The following is a 16543-nucleotide window of genomic DNA, read 5'->3' on the forward strand; positions in this document are numbered from 1 at the left end:
AATATGCCTCTATACACGTATCCCCCCCCCCCCTCGGCAGCATGGGATGCTGGGTACCCCCTTGAGGTCGACCTCTAGTGCCTTGCAACGTCGTATGGGATCACACTGACATGATATTTCTCCCCTAACTTCATTCGTTTTTGAAAACACCCTTGCTTACATGCTTTAGGTTAAAACGGTGTAACACGGGGTGCAGAAGGGTATAAATCACTTCAGCACCTTTTCTGATCCCAGCATCTGGAGTTAAAAAGGGTGCTTTTTTAAAAACTATTTTCTAAAAACTGTCTGTTACACTCTTCATCATGGTCAGTGCAGTAAAAAAGTGTATATCACTTAAAACACCTTTTTTGTGTAGAAAAGGTTGTTTTTCGACTTACTGTGTAGCAACACCTCTGGAGGCCGCTGGGCAAAGCCAGTAGGTCCAGATACAATTATAAAAATGAGCGAATGCGCCATGACTGCACGTGAGGCATATGTTTACAAGTCAAGCGTGACACAATCCCAGCTATGGACGGCCGTTTCGAGTTAGTTGCCTGTTATCGGCACAGCGTAAAAAGAAATTTCTTCGATGGCGCCACCTGTTCACGAATTATTCAGCCAGGGATTTTCGTGAAACAATTCTGAGAGGTTACTGGTAGAATTAAGCTCATATTTCTCTCCCAGTGCAAAATGGAGCGTTCAAGAGGAAACTTGTCTTCTGATCGCTTGCGGATAGACGACGCAATCGCTGCATAGAGATAACGGCCGATATCGTCAGGAACGGCGTACAAAGTACGAGACACTTGAAGAAGTGACGCGTTAGATGCAGTTGGACGCTAACACCAGTGTTCGTTAAAAGGCTGGAGATATATGTAAGTTAATTTTTTTTATCCGCCATCGGGTACCTGGGGCAGCCAGTACTTCCATGTGGTTCACTGTATACGGCGCTTGACAGAATGCTACAGAAACTCCTCCTTGTTTTTAGGGCACCTTGAGAAGATCGGTTTCGTTTTTTGTTCTGCAAAACCGCTTCGTATTATGGTTTTCGCCCTTATGTTCTATCCACGTGTCATAGTACATCACTGCGACGTGGGGCAGCGTACACGAACGCTCTGCTGCGTACGAGAAGGACACTGAGTTTTATTATATTGTACGCTGGTGTGTTTGCGTACGTACGCGATAGCATGGTGGTTCTGCGCAATACTCAACGCTCTATTTATGTATTGCGCGTGCGCAGAACCACCAACTCTATCCCTTACGCAGCAAATGCGATAGCATACGATATACTAAAACTCTATTGTGCCAGGATCGGTCGAGCTGAAATACATCTCAGACTAGTTAGGCGCTCATTGAGGTCCACAAGCTCCCAGACAAGGAGCGTATTCTGTATAATTTTCTTCGCAGATTCAAGATTCACAAGATTCAACGTTCTCTCTTCACTTGAACAACTTATTAGTGAGTTTTAGTGGATAGTACGCTATCGCCTTTGCGTGCGTAAGGAATAGCGTTGGTGGTTATGCGCACGCGCAAAACATAAAGAGAGCTTCGCGCACTGCGCAGAACCACTACGCTATCCCCTACGTACGCAAAGGCGATAGCGTACGATACACTAAAACTCTCTATTATCTGAAGCATCCAAAATTGGGATTGAAGTTCGCGTACAATCGGCTGACAGGCAATGTCCATCATTAGAACATGTAAGCAATGAGTGATAAAAGCATGGGTAAATCACGCGAAACGCTACGTGGAAGTTTATCAGTTCCGGAATATGGGCACATGTGTTTATCGTCTGCCTCACTTGATCGCGAGACAGGCATCTGCAGCGTTGAAAGTATATGATTTTTTTTCTGTTTTTTTTTAGTTCCTATTGGGGAAGTTTCTCGCGGTGCATCTCCAGTAGACATTGTCGTCATTGACATTAAGATACTACATCACTGCATTAGTGGATCAGCTAGAAATGATCGAGAACCGCACGGTTCGATTTTTCCTATCAATTTTCAATAGAACACCGGCGTCCCCGGACGTCCATAATTTGGCTCATCATTACGACCCGGATATTTAGGCACTAAAATGGGCAGAAATAGGCAGCCGTTTATATTCCAAGAAGCAAATAGGCAAAATAGGCAGTAAAAATAAATAAAAACACAAGCAGGCTCTCCTGAGGATGTATATGGACTTTCGTGTCCAGATTTCCATGATACGCCACGCTACTGCTTGCCCTTGTTAGAATAATACGATACTATGCAAGCTTCAACTCCTCGTACAAGAATACTTCTATGTAGTGGTGCCGTTCGTCCATGCTTCGTTCAGTGTGAACGAGTTAGACGTGTGAAATGAACTAAACGAACTTGTTTTAGAGAACGTCATGTATTTGTCCTTCCTTCCTTGTCTCGTGTTTTTACCGTTTGGAAATTGCCCCCACTAGAGAAAACACGAAACGAAAATCGGTCACAGTTCACTTGATTGCCCGTTTACACTTCGCAATTCCTACACTTCGTACTAGTACTATGGTGAGCTAGAAAGACTGGCATGGCTGATCGGCCGCTGTCACGTGTAGTCGCCGATGTGCCTGGCCGTAGATGGCGCCAAGTATATCTTGCTAGTACGATCGAATCGCCTCTGGCAGTTTGTCACGGAAGTACGCATCACATCCTGTCTACTGACACGTATCGCTCTTCTCGAGGAAATGCGGGCGTACCCAGACCTTGACTTGGAACAACAAGCGAACTGCTTCTGTGTCTGTTCAAGGCCAGTGTATTTCTCTGGTGTGCGTGCTGAGTTAATATCTCGGTTTCACACTAGTGACGGTCTTCGCGTAAATGAAATGCGTCCCTGTTGGGACCGCATTTTTACTAGGTGATCATCCGTGAGAAAAAACAAAACAAAAAAATTAGCAGATATCTGGAACACAGTGCCAGATATTTGCTTGGTTTTTTATGTTTTCTGTTGTTGTTTTTTAGCACTTTTCACAGTTTCCACTCCAGTTCATGTCGGACATACACACTATCGTATTTCCTCGCGAGTGGCGTGTTTTCACACGTCTTGAAGTCCGTGTCTTCTCAGCCAACAGAGCTTTCTACTCCGTGTCATGTCGAAATTTCAAGTGGGTAAAACAGCATCCAGCATTGCTCAAGGCTGCTGCTAACAGTGCCCGAGTCCGTGTGGCCGCACAGTGGAGACTACTGCGTGTCCGTGTCTTTCCCGTGTTTCTCGGGCACAACGCCCCGTTTGGATACATTTCCTATCGCTTCCGTTCCTCAAGCATATCACGACGGTGCAGCTTTGTCACTTCTCCACTTCAAGTACAGCTTGGGACAAAAGTGTGCCGAACACGGGGGTGTCGCACTTTTGTCGGGGCGACACCCTAGCGCAAACAGGACTGGGCGCATATGCTGAGAGATGGACAGAATGGACAGTCACCCGTTGCTTGTACGATCTCTTTCTGTTAGCTAGCAGAGGGCCGCACACATGATGAAATACGCTACTGCCCAGTCAGCCGCTACAGCGTCTTCAACAGCTTCACAGATGATGCTAGATGATATCTCTAAGATATATTTCTTGGAGGCATCTGAAACAATAAGGTGAGTTAGGAAGCTAGTTTTAGCAAGGGATAATACATTATATGTCACATAAAATGTGCCAAAACTTGTGCATCACAGCTTAGCCAGACTCCCCGCGTATGCTGTTACTTGCGGTCCAATGACGCTTCTTTTTGTTTGTTACCAGCCATATATAGCGCAATAAGATCAATTAACTGTGATAACTTGGGCTACAGCAAGATTGTCAGTAAGGCATTACCTGAAGAGGATGAGAACAATGCACATTGAATTCTATATCCGCGATTATTTACATTCTATGCAGATTTCTTCCACACTCGGGAAAAAATATGCACGACCCAAGCTGAGTTATTATGAATTAATAACGAATAAAGGAAGGTCTATTACTTTAGCGCACCGTTACTCTGAGATACCAAGAATTGTTTTGATCCATGGAATTTTAGGTGAGAATCGGTCTATGACGTCATCCAATTGGTGTCATGGATGACGTAGTTGCATGGGTGAACTGTGTGCTCTATCCGTTTCGCAGGAAATACAAGTCAGTAAAAGCTGCAAAGTTGAAATGAGAACATGCGTTCCTTTCGGTCACCTGATATCGTAGCCGTTTTCAGAACAAAAATCCGTTCGATAGATCGTCCGCAAAAACTCGTAAAAGAACACATTTTTTTCTTTACTCTGTGCATTGCGCACCTTAGGAGACACTTCGTTCCTTCACCCTTAATGTCAGGGGGCCGAAAGAGTACACTGTCATCGCTTGTGTCCTCGAAAAAGATTAAGGCGTAGGGAAGTGACACGATCTTGGGTCGGCGCTGATAGTGTGCCTCGGCCAGTCATAAATGCTCCACGGTGACTGCGCCACCTGTGGAGCCCGCCCAGTGCAAGCCAGCAATTGCATATGCAAATGGAAAATAGCCGAAGCTCTCTATCTTCACGTTGAGCATATGTTTGTAATTTGATCGTGCACTCCCAACCGAGGACAGCGGTTTCGTTCTACTTGGAGCTCTTCAGCCCGGCGTAGGGAAGTGACACGATCTTGGGTCGGCCCTGATAGTGTGCCTCGGCGAGGCATCAACGTTCCACGGTGACGCCGCCACCTGTGGAGGCCGCAGTGCAAGCCAGCAAGCACATATACAAATGGAAAATAGCCGAAGCTCTGTACCTTCACGTTGAGTATATGTTTGTAATTTGATCGTGCACTTTCAGCCAAGGACAACTGTTTCGCTCTACTTGGAGCTCTTCAGCCCTGCGCAGGGAAGTGACACGATCACTCGTCGGCCACGATAGTATGCCTCGTCGAGGCATCAATGTTCTACTGCGACGGCGCCACCTGTGGAGGCTGCAGTGCAAGCCAGCAAGTACATATACAACTGGAAAATAGCCGAAGCTCTGTACTTTCACGTCGATCATATGTTTGTAATTTGATAGTGCACTCTCAGCCGAGGACAGCTGTTTCGCTTTACTTGGAGCTCTTCAGCCCGACGTGGGGAAGTGATACGATCACTCGTCGGCCATGATAGTATGCATCGGCGAGGCATCAATGTTCTACGGCGACGGCGCCACCTGTGGAGGCTGCAGTGCAAGCCAGCAAGTACATGTACAACTGGAAAATAGCTGAAGCTCTGTACTTTCACGTTGAGCATATGTTTGTAATTTGATAGTGCACTCTCAGCCGAGGACAGCTGTTTCGCTCTACTTGGAGCTCTTCAGCCCGATGTAGGGAAGTGATACGATCACTCGTCGGCCCTGATAGTGTGCCTCGGTGAGGCATCAATGTTCTACGGCGACGGCGCCACCTGTGGAGGTCGCTGTGCAAGCCAGCAAGTACATATACAAATGGAAAATAGCCGAAGCTCTGTACCTTAACGTTCAGCATATGTTTGTAATTTGATAGTGCACTCTCAGCCGACGACAGCTATTTCACTCTACTTGGAGCTCTTCAGCCCGGCGTAGGGAAGTGGCACCATCTTGGATCGGTCCTGATAGTGTGCCTCGGTGAGGCATCAATGTTCTACGGTGACGGCGCCACCTGTGGAGGCCGCAGTGCAAGCCAGCAATTACATATACAAATGGAAAATAGGCGAAGCTCTGTAGCTGCATGTTGAGCATATGTTTGTAATTTGATCATGCACTCTCAGCCGAGGACTCAGCTTCGGCTATTTTCCATTTGTATATGTACTTGCTGGCTTGCACTGCGGCCTCCACAGGTGGCGCCGTCATCGTGGATTCGTGGAACATTGATGCCTTGCCGAGGCACACTATCAGGGCCGACCCAAGATCGTGTCACTTCCCTACGCCGGGCTGAAGAACTCCAAGTAGAGTGAAATAGCTGTCCTCGGCTGAGAGTGCACGATCAAATTACAAACATATACTCAACGTGAAGGTACAGAGCTTCGGCTATTTTTCATTTGTATATGTACTTGCTGGCTTGAACTGCGGCCTCCACAGGTGGCACCGTCACCGTGGAACATTGATGCCTCGCCGCAGCACACTATCCTGGCCGACACTAGATCGCGTCACTTCCCTACGCCGGGCTGAAGAGCTCCAAGTTGAGCGAAACAGCTCTCCTCGCTGGGAGTGCAGGATGAAATTACAAACATATATATTCGGAATTGACAAACCAGGGGTCGCTCTGCGAGCGATGTACAGCTGGGAGGGTGACTGAGCACTCCTCAATGCCACAGTGCAATCCAGTGAATTATAATGAAGGGGGGAAAGCCATTAAAGAAACAAGTAAATGACACTAGACGTATTTGAAATTAAAAGTTACAGATTAAGATTGCTTCTATGGCTGCACGCAGAGAAACAGATACTCATGGAACGATGCGACAACATCAGAGGACACGTGTTTCGCTGTGTTTGCGGCTCGTCATCTCTGAGTAGCTGCGCACCGTTCGAAATTGGCAAACCAGGGGTCGCTCAGCGAGCTATATACACCAGGGATGGTGACTGAGCACTCCTCAATGCCACAGTGCAAGCCAGTGAATTATGATGAGGAAAAAAAGCTATTAAAGAAACACGTGTCCTCTGGTGCTGTCGCATCGTTCCATGAGTATATATATATATATATATATATTCATGGAACGATGCGACAGCACCAGAGGACACGTGTTTCGCCGTGTTTGCGGCTCGTGAGCCCTGGGTAGCTGCGCATCGTTCGGGATTGGCAAACCAGGGGTCACTCAGACCAGGCAAACATCTGCCCTTTTTGTAGAAAGGTCCTTTCTAATTTTATTCTATTCTATTCTAATTCTATTATTATTAGGTCCTTTCTATTTTCTAATTAATCTAATTTTCCTTTTTTACTTTTTATGTGTATTTGCTGCTTGCACTGCGGCCTCCACAGGTGGCGTCGTCACCGTGGAACATTGACGTCTCGCTTAGACGCACTGTTGTGCCGACCCAAGATCGTGTCACTTCCCTACGCCAGGCTGACGAGCTCCAAGTAGAGCGAAACAGCTGTCCTTGGCTGGGAGTGCACGATCAAATTGTAAACATATGCTCAACGTGCAGCTACAGAGCTTCGGCTATTTTTTTACTTTTTATGTGTACTTGCTGGCTTGTACTGCGGCCTCCACAGGTGGCGTCGTCACCGTGGAACACTGACGTCTCGCCGAGACGCACTGTTGTGCCGACCCAAGATTGTGTCACTTCCCTACGCCAGGCTGACGAGCTCCAAGTAGAGCGAAACAGCTGTCCTTGGCTGGGAGTGCACTATCAAATTGTAAACATATGCTCAACGTGCAGCTACAGAGCTTCGTCTATTTTTTACTTTTTATGTGTACTTGCTGGCTTGCACTGCGGCCTCCACAGGTGGCGTCGTCACCGTGGAACATTGACGTCTCGCCGAGACGCACTGTTGTGCCGACCCAAGATCGTGTCACTTCCCTACGCCAGGCTGACGAGCTCCAAGTAGAGCGAAACAGCTGTCCTTGGCTGGGAGTGCACGATCAAACTGTAAACATATGCTCAACGTGCAGCTACAGAGCTTCGGCTATTTTTTTACTTTTTATGTGTACTTGCTGGCTTGCACTGCGGCCTCCACAGGTGGCCTCGTCACCGTGGAACACTGACGTCTCGCCGAGACGCACTGTTGTGCCGGCCCAAGATTGTGTCACTTCCCTACGCCAGGCTGACGAGCTCCAAGTAGAGCGAAACAGCTGTCCTTGGCTGGGAGTGCACGATCAAATTGTAAACATATGCTCAACGTGCAGCTACAGAGCTTCGTCTATTTTTTTACTTTTTATGTGTACTTGCTGGCTTGCACTGCGGCCTCCACAGGTGGCGTCGTCACCGTGGAACATTGACGTCTCACCGAGACGCACTGTTGTGCCGACCCAAGATCATGTCACTTCCCTACGCCAGGCTGACGAGCTCCAAGTACAGCGAAACAGCTGTCCTTGGCTGGGAGTGCACGATCAAATTGTAAACATATGCTCAACGTGCAGCTACAGAGCTTCGGATATTTTTTTTTTACTTTTTATGTGTACTTGCTGGCTTGCACTGCGGCCTCCTCAGGTGGCGTCGTCACCGTGGAACATTGACGTCTCGCCGAGACGCACTGTTGTGCCGACCCAAGATCGTGTCACTTCCCTACGCCAGGCTGACGAGCTCCAAGTAGAGCGAAACAGCTGTCCTTGGCTGGGAGTGCACGATCAAATTGTGAACATATGCTCAACGTGCTGCTACAGAGCTTTGGCTCTTTTTTTACTTTTTATGTGTACTTGCTGGCTTGCACTGCGGCCTCCACAGGTGGCGTCGTCACCGTGGAAGATTGACGTCTCGCTTAGACGCACTGTTGTGCCGACCCAAGATCGTGTCACTTCCCTACGCCAGGCTGACGAGCTCCAAGTAGAGCGAAACGGCTGTCCTTGGCTGGGAGTGCACGATCAAATTGTAAACATATGCTCAACGTGCAGCTACAGAGCTTCGGCTATTTTTTTACTTTTTATGTGTACTTGCTGGCTTGCACTGCGGCCTCCACAGGTGGCGTCGTCACCGTGGAACACTGACGTCTCGCCGCGACGCACTGTTGTGCCGACCCAAGATTGTGTCACTTCCCTAAGCCAGGCTGACGAGCTCCAAGTAGAGCGAAACAGCTGTCCTTGGCTGGGAGTGCACGATCAAATTGTAAACATATGCTCAACGTGCAGCTACAGAGCTTCGTCTATTTTTTTACTTTTTATGTGTACTTTCTGGCTTGCACTGCGGCCTCCACAGGTGGCGTCGTCACCGTGGAACATTGACGTCTCGCCGAGACGCACTGTTGTGCCGACCCAAGATCGTGTCACTTCCCTACGCCAGGCTGACGAGCTCCAAGTAGAGCGAAACAGCTGTCCTTGGCTGGGAGTGCACGATCAAACTGTAAACATATGCTCAACGTGCACCTACAGAGCTTCGGCTATTTTTTTACTTTTTATGTGTACTTGCTGGCTTGCACTGCGGCCTCCACAGGTGGCGTCGTCACCGTGGAACATTGACGTCTCACCGAGACGCACTGTTGTGCCGACCCAAGATCATGTCACTTCCCTACGCCAGGCTGACGAGCTCCAAGTACAGCGAAACAGCTGTCCTCGGCTGAGAGTGCACGATCAAATTACAAACATATACTCAACGTGAAGGTACAGAGCTTCGGATATTTTTTTTTACTTTTTATGTGTACTTGCTGGCTTGCACTGCGGCCTCCACAGGTGGCGTCGTCACCGTGGAACATTGACGTCTCGCCGAGACGCACTGTTGTGCCGACCCAAGATCGTGTCACTTCCCTACGCCAGGCTGACGAGCTCCAAGTAGAGCGAAACAGCTGTCCTTGGCTGGGAGTGCACGATCAAATTGTGAACATATGCTCAACGTGCTGCTACAGAGCTTCGGCTCTTTTTTTACTTTTTATGTGTACTTGCTGGCTTGCACTGCGGCCTCCACAGGTGGCGTCGTCACCGTGGAAGATTGACGTCTCGCTTAGACGCACTGTTGTGCCGACCCAAGATCGTGTCACTTCCCTACGCCAGGCTGACGAGCTCCAAGTAGAGCGAAACAGCTGTCCTTGGCTGGGAGTGCACGATCAAATTGTAAACATATGCTCAACGTGCAGCTACAGAGCTTCGGCTATTTTTTTACTTTTTATGTGTACTTGCTGGCTTGCACTGCGGCCTCCACAGGTGGCGTCGTCACCGTGGAACATTGACGTCTCGCCGAGACGCACTGTTGTGCCGACCCAAGATCGTGTCACTTCTCTACGCCAGGCTGACGAGCTCCAAGTAGAGCGAAACAGCTGTCCTTGGCTGGGAGTGCACGATCAAATTGTAAACATATGCTCAACGTGCAGCTACAGAGCTTCGGCTATTTTTTTAAATTTTTATGTGTACTTGCTGGCTTGCACTGCGGCCTCCACAGGTGGCGTCGTCACCGTGGAACATTGACGTCTCGCCGAGACGCACTGTTGTGCCGACCCAAGATCGTGTCACTTCCCTACGCCAGGCTGACGAGCTCCAAGTAAAGCGAAACAGCTGTCCTTGGCTGGGAGTGCACGATCAAATTGTAAACATATGCTCAACGTGCTGCTACAGAGCTTCGGCTATTTTTTTTTACTTTTTATATGTACTTGCTGGTTTGCACTGCGGCCTCCACAGGTGGCGTCGTCACCGTGGAACATGAACGTCTCGCCGACACGCACTGTTGTGCCGACCCGAGATCGTGTCACTTCCCTACGCCAGGCTGACGAGCTCCAAGTAGAGCGAAACAGCTGTCCTTGGCTGGGAGTGCACGATCAAATTGTAAACATATGCTCAACGTGCAGCTACAGAGCTTCGGCTATTTTTTTACTTTTTATGTGTACTTGCTGGCTTGCACTGCGGCCTCCACAGGTGGCCTCGTCACCGTGGAACACTGACGTCTCGCCGAGACGCACTGTTGTGCCGGCCCAAGATTGTGTCACTTCCCTACGCCAGGCTGACGAGCTCCAAGTAGAGCGAAACAGCTGTCCTTGGCTGGGAGTGCACGATCAAATTGTAAACATATGCTCAACGTGCAGCTACAGAGCTTCGTCTATTTTTTTACTTTTTATGTGTACTTGCTGGCTTGCACTGCGGCCTCCACAGGTGGCGTCGTCACCGTGGAACATTGACGTCTCACCGAGACGCACTGTTGTGCCGACCCAAGATCATGTCACTTCCCTACGCCAGGCTGACGAGCTCCAAGTACAGCGAAACAGCTGTCCTTGGCTGGGAGTGCACGATCAAATTGTAAACATATGCTCAACGTGCAGCTACAGAGCTTCGGATATTTTTTTTTACTTTTTATGTGTACTTGCTGGCTTGCACTGCGGCCTCCTCAGGTGGCGTCGTCACCGTGGAACATTGACGTCTCGCCGAGACGCACTGTTGTGCCGACCCAAGATCGTGTCACTTCCCTACGCCAGGCTGACGAGCTCCAAGTAGAGCGAAACAGCTGTCCTTGGCTGGGAGTGCACGATCAAATTGTGAACATATGCTCAACGTGCTGCTACAGAGCTTTGGCTCTTTTTTTACTTTTTATGTGTACTTGCTGGCTTGCACTGCGGCCTCCACAGGTGGCGTCGTCACCGTGGAAGATTGACGTCTCGCTTAGACGCACTGTTGTGCCGACCCAAGATCGTGTCACTTCCCTACGCCAGGCTGACGAGCTCCAAGTAGAGCGAAACGGCTGTCCTTGGCTGGGAGTGCACGATCAAATTGTAAACATATGCTCAACGTGCAGCTACAGAGCTTCGGCTATTTTTTTACTTTTTATGTGTACTTGCTGGCTTGCACTGCGGCCTCCACAGGTGGCGTCGTCACCGTGGAACACTGACGTCTCGCCGCGACGCACTGTTGTGCCGACCCAAGATTGTGTCACTTCCCTAAGCCAGGCTGACGAGCTCCAAGTAGAGCGAAACAGCTGTCCTTGGCTGGGAGTGCACGATCAAATTGTAAACATATGCTCAACGTGCAGCTACAGAGCTTCGTCTATTTTTTTACTTTTTATGTGTACTTTCTGGCTTGCACTGCGGCCTCCACAGGTGGCGTCGTCACCGTGGAACATTGACGTCTCGCCGAGACGCACTGTTGTGCCGACCCAAGATCGTGTCACTTCCCTACGCCAGGCTGACGAGCTCCAAGTAGAGCGAAACAGCTGTCCTTGGCTGGGAGTGCACGATCAAACTGTAAACATATGCTCAACGTGCACCTACAGAGCTTCGGCTATTTTTTTACTTTTTATGTGTACTTGCTGGCTTGCACTGCGGCCTCCACAGGTGGCGTCGTCACCGTGGAACATTGACGTCTCACCGAGACGCACTGTTGTGCCGACCCAAGATCATGTCACTTCCCTACGCCAGGCTGACGAGCTCCAAGTACAGCGAAACAGCTGTCCTCGGCTGAGAGTGCACGATCAAATTACAAACATATACTCAACGTGAAGGTACAGAGCTTCGGATATTTTTTTTTACTTTTTATGTGTACTTGCTGGCTTGCACTGCGGCCTCCACAGGTGGCGTCGTCACCGTGGAACATTGACGTCTCGCCGAGACGCACTGTTGTGCCGACCCAAGATCGTGTCACTTCCCTACGCCAGGCTGACGAGCTCCAAGTAGAGCGAAACAGCTGTCCTTGGCTGGGAGTGCACGATCAAATTGTGAACATATGCTCAACGTGCTGCTACAGAGCTTCGGCTCTTTTTTTACTTTTTATGTGTACTTGCTGGCTTGCACTGCGGCCTCCACAGGTGGCGTCGTCACCGTGGAAGATTGACGTCTCGCTTAGACGCACTGTTGTGCCGACCCAAGATCGTGTCACTTCCCTACGCCAGGCTGACGAGCTCCAAGTAGAGCGAAACAGCTGTCCTTGGCTGGGAGTGCACGATCAAATTGTAAACATATGCTCAACGTGCAGCTACAGAGCTTCGGCTATTTTTTTACTTTTTATGTGTACTTGCTGGCTTGCACTGCGGCCTCCACAGGTGGCGTCGTCACCGTGGAACATTGACGTCTCGCCGAGACGCACTGTTGTGCCGACCCAAGATCGTGTCACTTCTCTACGCCAGGCTGACGAGCTCCAAGTAGAGCGAAACAGCTGTCCTTGGCTGGGAGTGCACGATCAAATTGTAAACATATGCTCAACGTGCAGCTACAGAGCTTCGGCTATTTTTTTAAATTTTTATGTGTACTTGCTGGCTTGCACTGCGGCCTCCACAGGTGGCGTCGTCACCGTGGAACATTGACGTCTCGCCGAGACGCACTGTTGTGCCGACCCAAGATCGTGTCACTTCCCTACGCCAGGCTGACGAGCTCCAAGTAAAGCGAAACAGCTGTCCTTGGCTGGGAGTGCACGATCAAATTGTAAACATATGCTCAACGTGCTGCTACAGAGCTTCGGCTATTTTTTTTTACTTTTTATATGTACTTGCTGGTTTGCACTGCGGCCTCCACAGGTGGCGTCGTCACCGTGGAACATGAACGTCTCGCCGACACGCACTGTTGTGCCGACCCGAGATCGTGTCACTTCCCTACGACAGGCTGACGAGCTCCAAGTAGAGCGAAACAGCTGTCCTTGGCTGGGAGTGCACGATCAAATTGTAAACATATGCTCAACGTGCAGCTACAGAGCTTCGTCTATTTTTTTACTTTTTATGTGTACTTGCTGGCTTGCACTGCGGCCTCCACAGGTGGCGTCGTCACCGTGGAATATTGACGTCTCACCGAGACGCACTGTTGTGCCGACCCAAGATCATGTCACTTCCCTACGCCAGGCTGACGAGCTCCAAGTACAGCGAAACAGCTGTCCTTGGCTGGGAGTGCACGATCAAATTGTAAACATATGCTCAACGTGCAGCTACAGAGCTTCGGATATTTTTTTTTACTTTTTATGTGTACTTGCTGGCTTGCACTGCGGCCTCCTCAGGTGGCGTCGTCACCGTGGAACATTGACGTCTCGCCGAGACGCACTGTTGTGCCGACCCAAGATCGTGTCACTTCCCTACGCCAGGCTGACGAGCTCCAAGTAGAGCGAAACAGCTGTCCTTGGCTGGGAGTGCACGATCAAATTGTGAACATATGCTCAACGTGCTGCTACAGAGCTTCGGCTCTTTTTTTACTTTTTATGTGTACTTGCTGGCTTGCACTGCGGCCTCCACAGGTGGCGTCGTCACCGTGGAAGATTGACGTCTCGCTTAGACGCACTGTTGTGCCGACCCAAGATCGTGTCACTTCCCTACGCCAGGCTGACGAGCTCCAAGTAGAGCGAAACAGCTGTCCTTGGCTGGGAGTGCACGATCAAATTGTAAACATATGCTCAACGTGCAGCTACAGAGCTTCGGCTATTTTTTTACTTTTTATGTGTACTTGCTGGCTTGCACTGCGGCCTCCACAGGTGGCGTCGTCACCGTGGAACACTGACGTCTCGCCGAGACGCACTGTTGTGCCGACCCAAGATTGTGTCACTTCCCTAAGCCAGGCTGACGAGCTCCAAGTAGAGCGAAACAGCTGTCCTTGGCTGGGAGTGCACGATCAAATTGTAAACATATGCTCAACGTGCAGCTACAGAGCTTCGTCTATTTTTTTACTTTTTATGTGTACTTTCTGGCTTGCACTGCGGCCTCCACAGGTGGCGTCGTCACCGTGGAACATTGACGTCTCGCCGAGACGCACTGTTGTGCCGACCCAAGATCGTGTCACTTCCCTACGCCAGGCTGACGAGCTCCAAGTAGAGCGAAACAGCTGTCCTTGGCTGGGAGTGCACGATCAAACTGTAAACATATGCTCAACGTGCAGCTACAGAGCTTCGGCTATTTTTTTACTTTTTATGTGTACTTGCTGGCTTGCACTGCGGCCTCCACAGGTGGCGTCGTCACCGTGGAACATTGACGTCTCACCGAGACGCACTGTTGTGCCGACCCAAGATCATGTCACTTCCCTACGCCAGGCTGACGAGCTCCAAGTACAGCGAAACAGCTGTCCTCGGCTGAGAGTGCACGATCAAATTACAAACATATACTCAACGTGAAGGTACAGAGCTTCGGATATTTTTTTTTACTTTTTATGTGTACTTGCTGGCTTGCACTGCGGCCTCCACAGGTGGCGTCGTCACCGTGGAACATTGACGTCTCGCCGAGACGCACTGTTGTGCCGACCCAAGATCGTGTCACTTCCCTACGCCAGGCTGACGAGCTCCAAGTAGAGCGAAACAGCTGTCCTTGGCTGGGAGTGCACGATCAAATTGTGAACATATGCTCAACGTGCTGCTACAGAGCTTCGGCTCTTTTTTTACTTTTTATGTGTACTTGCTGGCTTGCACTGCGGCCTCCACAGGTGGCGTCGTCACCGTGGAAGATTGACGTCTCGCTTAGACGCACTGTTGTGCCGACCCAAGATCGTGTCACTTCCCTACGCCAGGCTGACGAGCTCCAAGTAGAGCGAAACAGCTGTCCTTGGCTGGGAGTGCACGATCAAATTGTAAACATATGCTCAACGTGCAGCTACAGAGCTTCGGCTATTTTTTTACTTTTTATGTGTACTTGCTGGCTTGCACTGCGGCCTCCACAGGTGGCGTCGTCACCGTGGAACATTGACGTCTCGCCGAGACGCACTGTTGTGCCGACCCAAGATCGTGTCACTTCTCTACGCCAGGCTGACGAGCTCCAAGTAGAGCGAAACAGCTGTCCTTGGCTGGGAGTGCACGATCAAATTGTAAACATATGCTCAACGTGCAGCTACAGAGCTTCGGCTATTTTTTTTAATTTTTATGTGTACTTGCTGGCTTGCACTGCGGCCTCCACAGGTGGCGTCGTCACCGTGGAACATTGACGTCTCGCCGAGACGCACTGTTGTGCCGACCCAAGATCGTGTCACTTCCCTACGCCAGGCTGACGAGCTCCAAGTAAAGCGAAACAGCTGTCCTTGGCTGGGAGTGCACGATCAAATTGTAAACATATGCTCAACGTGCTGCTACAGAGCTTCGGCTATTTTTTTTTACTTTTTATATGTACTTGCTGGTTTGCACTGCGGCCTCCACAGGTGGCGTCGTCACCGTGGAACATGAACGTCTCGCCGACACGCACTGTTGTGCCGACCCAAGATCGTGTCACTTCCCTACGACAGGCTGACGAGCTCCAAGTAGAGCGAAACAGCTGTCCTTGGCTGGGAGTGCACGATCAAATTGTAAACATATGCTCAACGTGCAGCTACAGAGCTTCGGCTATTTTTTTACTTTTTATGTGTACTTGCTGGCTTGCACTGCGGCCTCCACAGGTGGCGTCGTCACCGTGGAACACTGACGTCTCGCCGAGTCGCACTGTTGTGCCGACCCAAGATTGTGTCACTTCCCTACGCCAGGCTGACGAGCTCCAAGTAGAGCGAAACAGCTGTCCTTGGCTGGGAGTGCACGATCAAATTGTTAACATATGCTCAACGTGCAGCTACAGAGCTTCGGCTATTTTTTTACTTTTTATGTGTACTTGCTGGCTTGCACTGCGGCCTCCACAGGTGGCGTCGTCACCGTGGAACACTGACGTCTCGCCGAGACGCACTGTTGTGCCGACCCAAGATTGTGTCACTTCCCTACGCCAGGCTGACGAGCTCCAAGTAGAGCGAAACAGCTGTCCTTGGCTGGGAGTGCACGATCAAATTGTTAACATATGCTCAACGTTCAGCTACAGAGCTTCGGATATTTTTTTTTACTTTTTATGTGTACTTGCTGGCTTGCACTGCGGCCTCCACAGGTGGCGTCGTTACCGTTGAACACTGACGTCTCGCCGAGACGCACTGTTGTGCCGACCCAAGATTGTGTCACTTCCCTACGCCAGGCTGACGAGCTCCAAGTAGAGCGAAACAGCTGTCCTTGGCTGGGAGTGCACGATCAAATTGTTAACATATGCTCAACGTTCAGCTACAGAGCTTCGGATATTTTTTTTTACTTTTTATGTGTACTTGCTGGCTTGCACTGCGGCCTCCACAGGTGGCGTCGTCACCGTGGAACATTGACGTCTCGCTTAGACGCACT

The 16543-nt window shown here is 50.0% G+C and overlaps 1 long non-coding RNA gene across 3 annotated transcripts in view; it reads left to right on the top strand.

The window, feature by feature from the left end:
* The first annotated feature begins 784 nt into the window (after window positions 1-784).
* LOC135378928 (uncharacterized) overlaps window positions 785-16543 on the top strand; it is a 68082-nt gene continuing 52323 nt past the window's right edge. For all 3 annotated transcript variants that reach the window (XR_010418640.1, XR_010418641.1, XR_010418642.1), the window contains exon 1: window positions 785-851. This is a non-coding gene — a long non-coding RNA (uncharacterized LOC135378928). The remainder of the gene's footprint in view (window positions 852-16543) is intronic.

The sequence above is a fragment of the Ornithodoros turicata genome, chromosome 1 (assembly GCF_037126465.1).
Source record: "Ornithodoros turicata isolate Travis chromosome 1, ASM3712646v1, whole genome shotgun sequence".
In the NCBI taxonomy this organism is placed as follows: Eukaryota; Metazoa; Arthropoda; class Arachnida; order Ixodida; family Argasidae; genus Ornithodoros; species Ornithodoros turicata.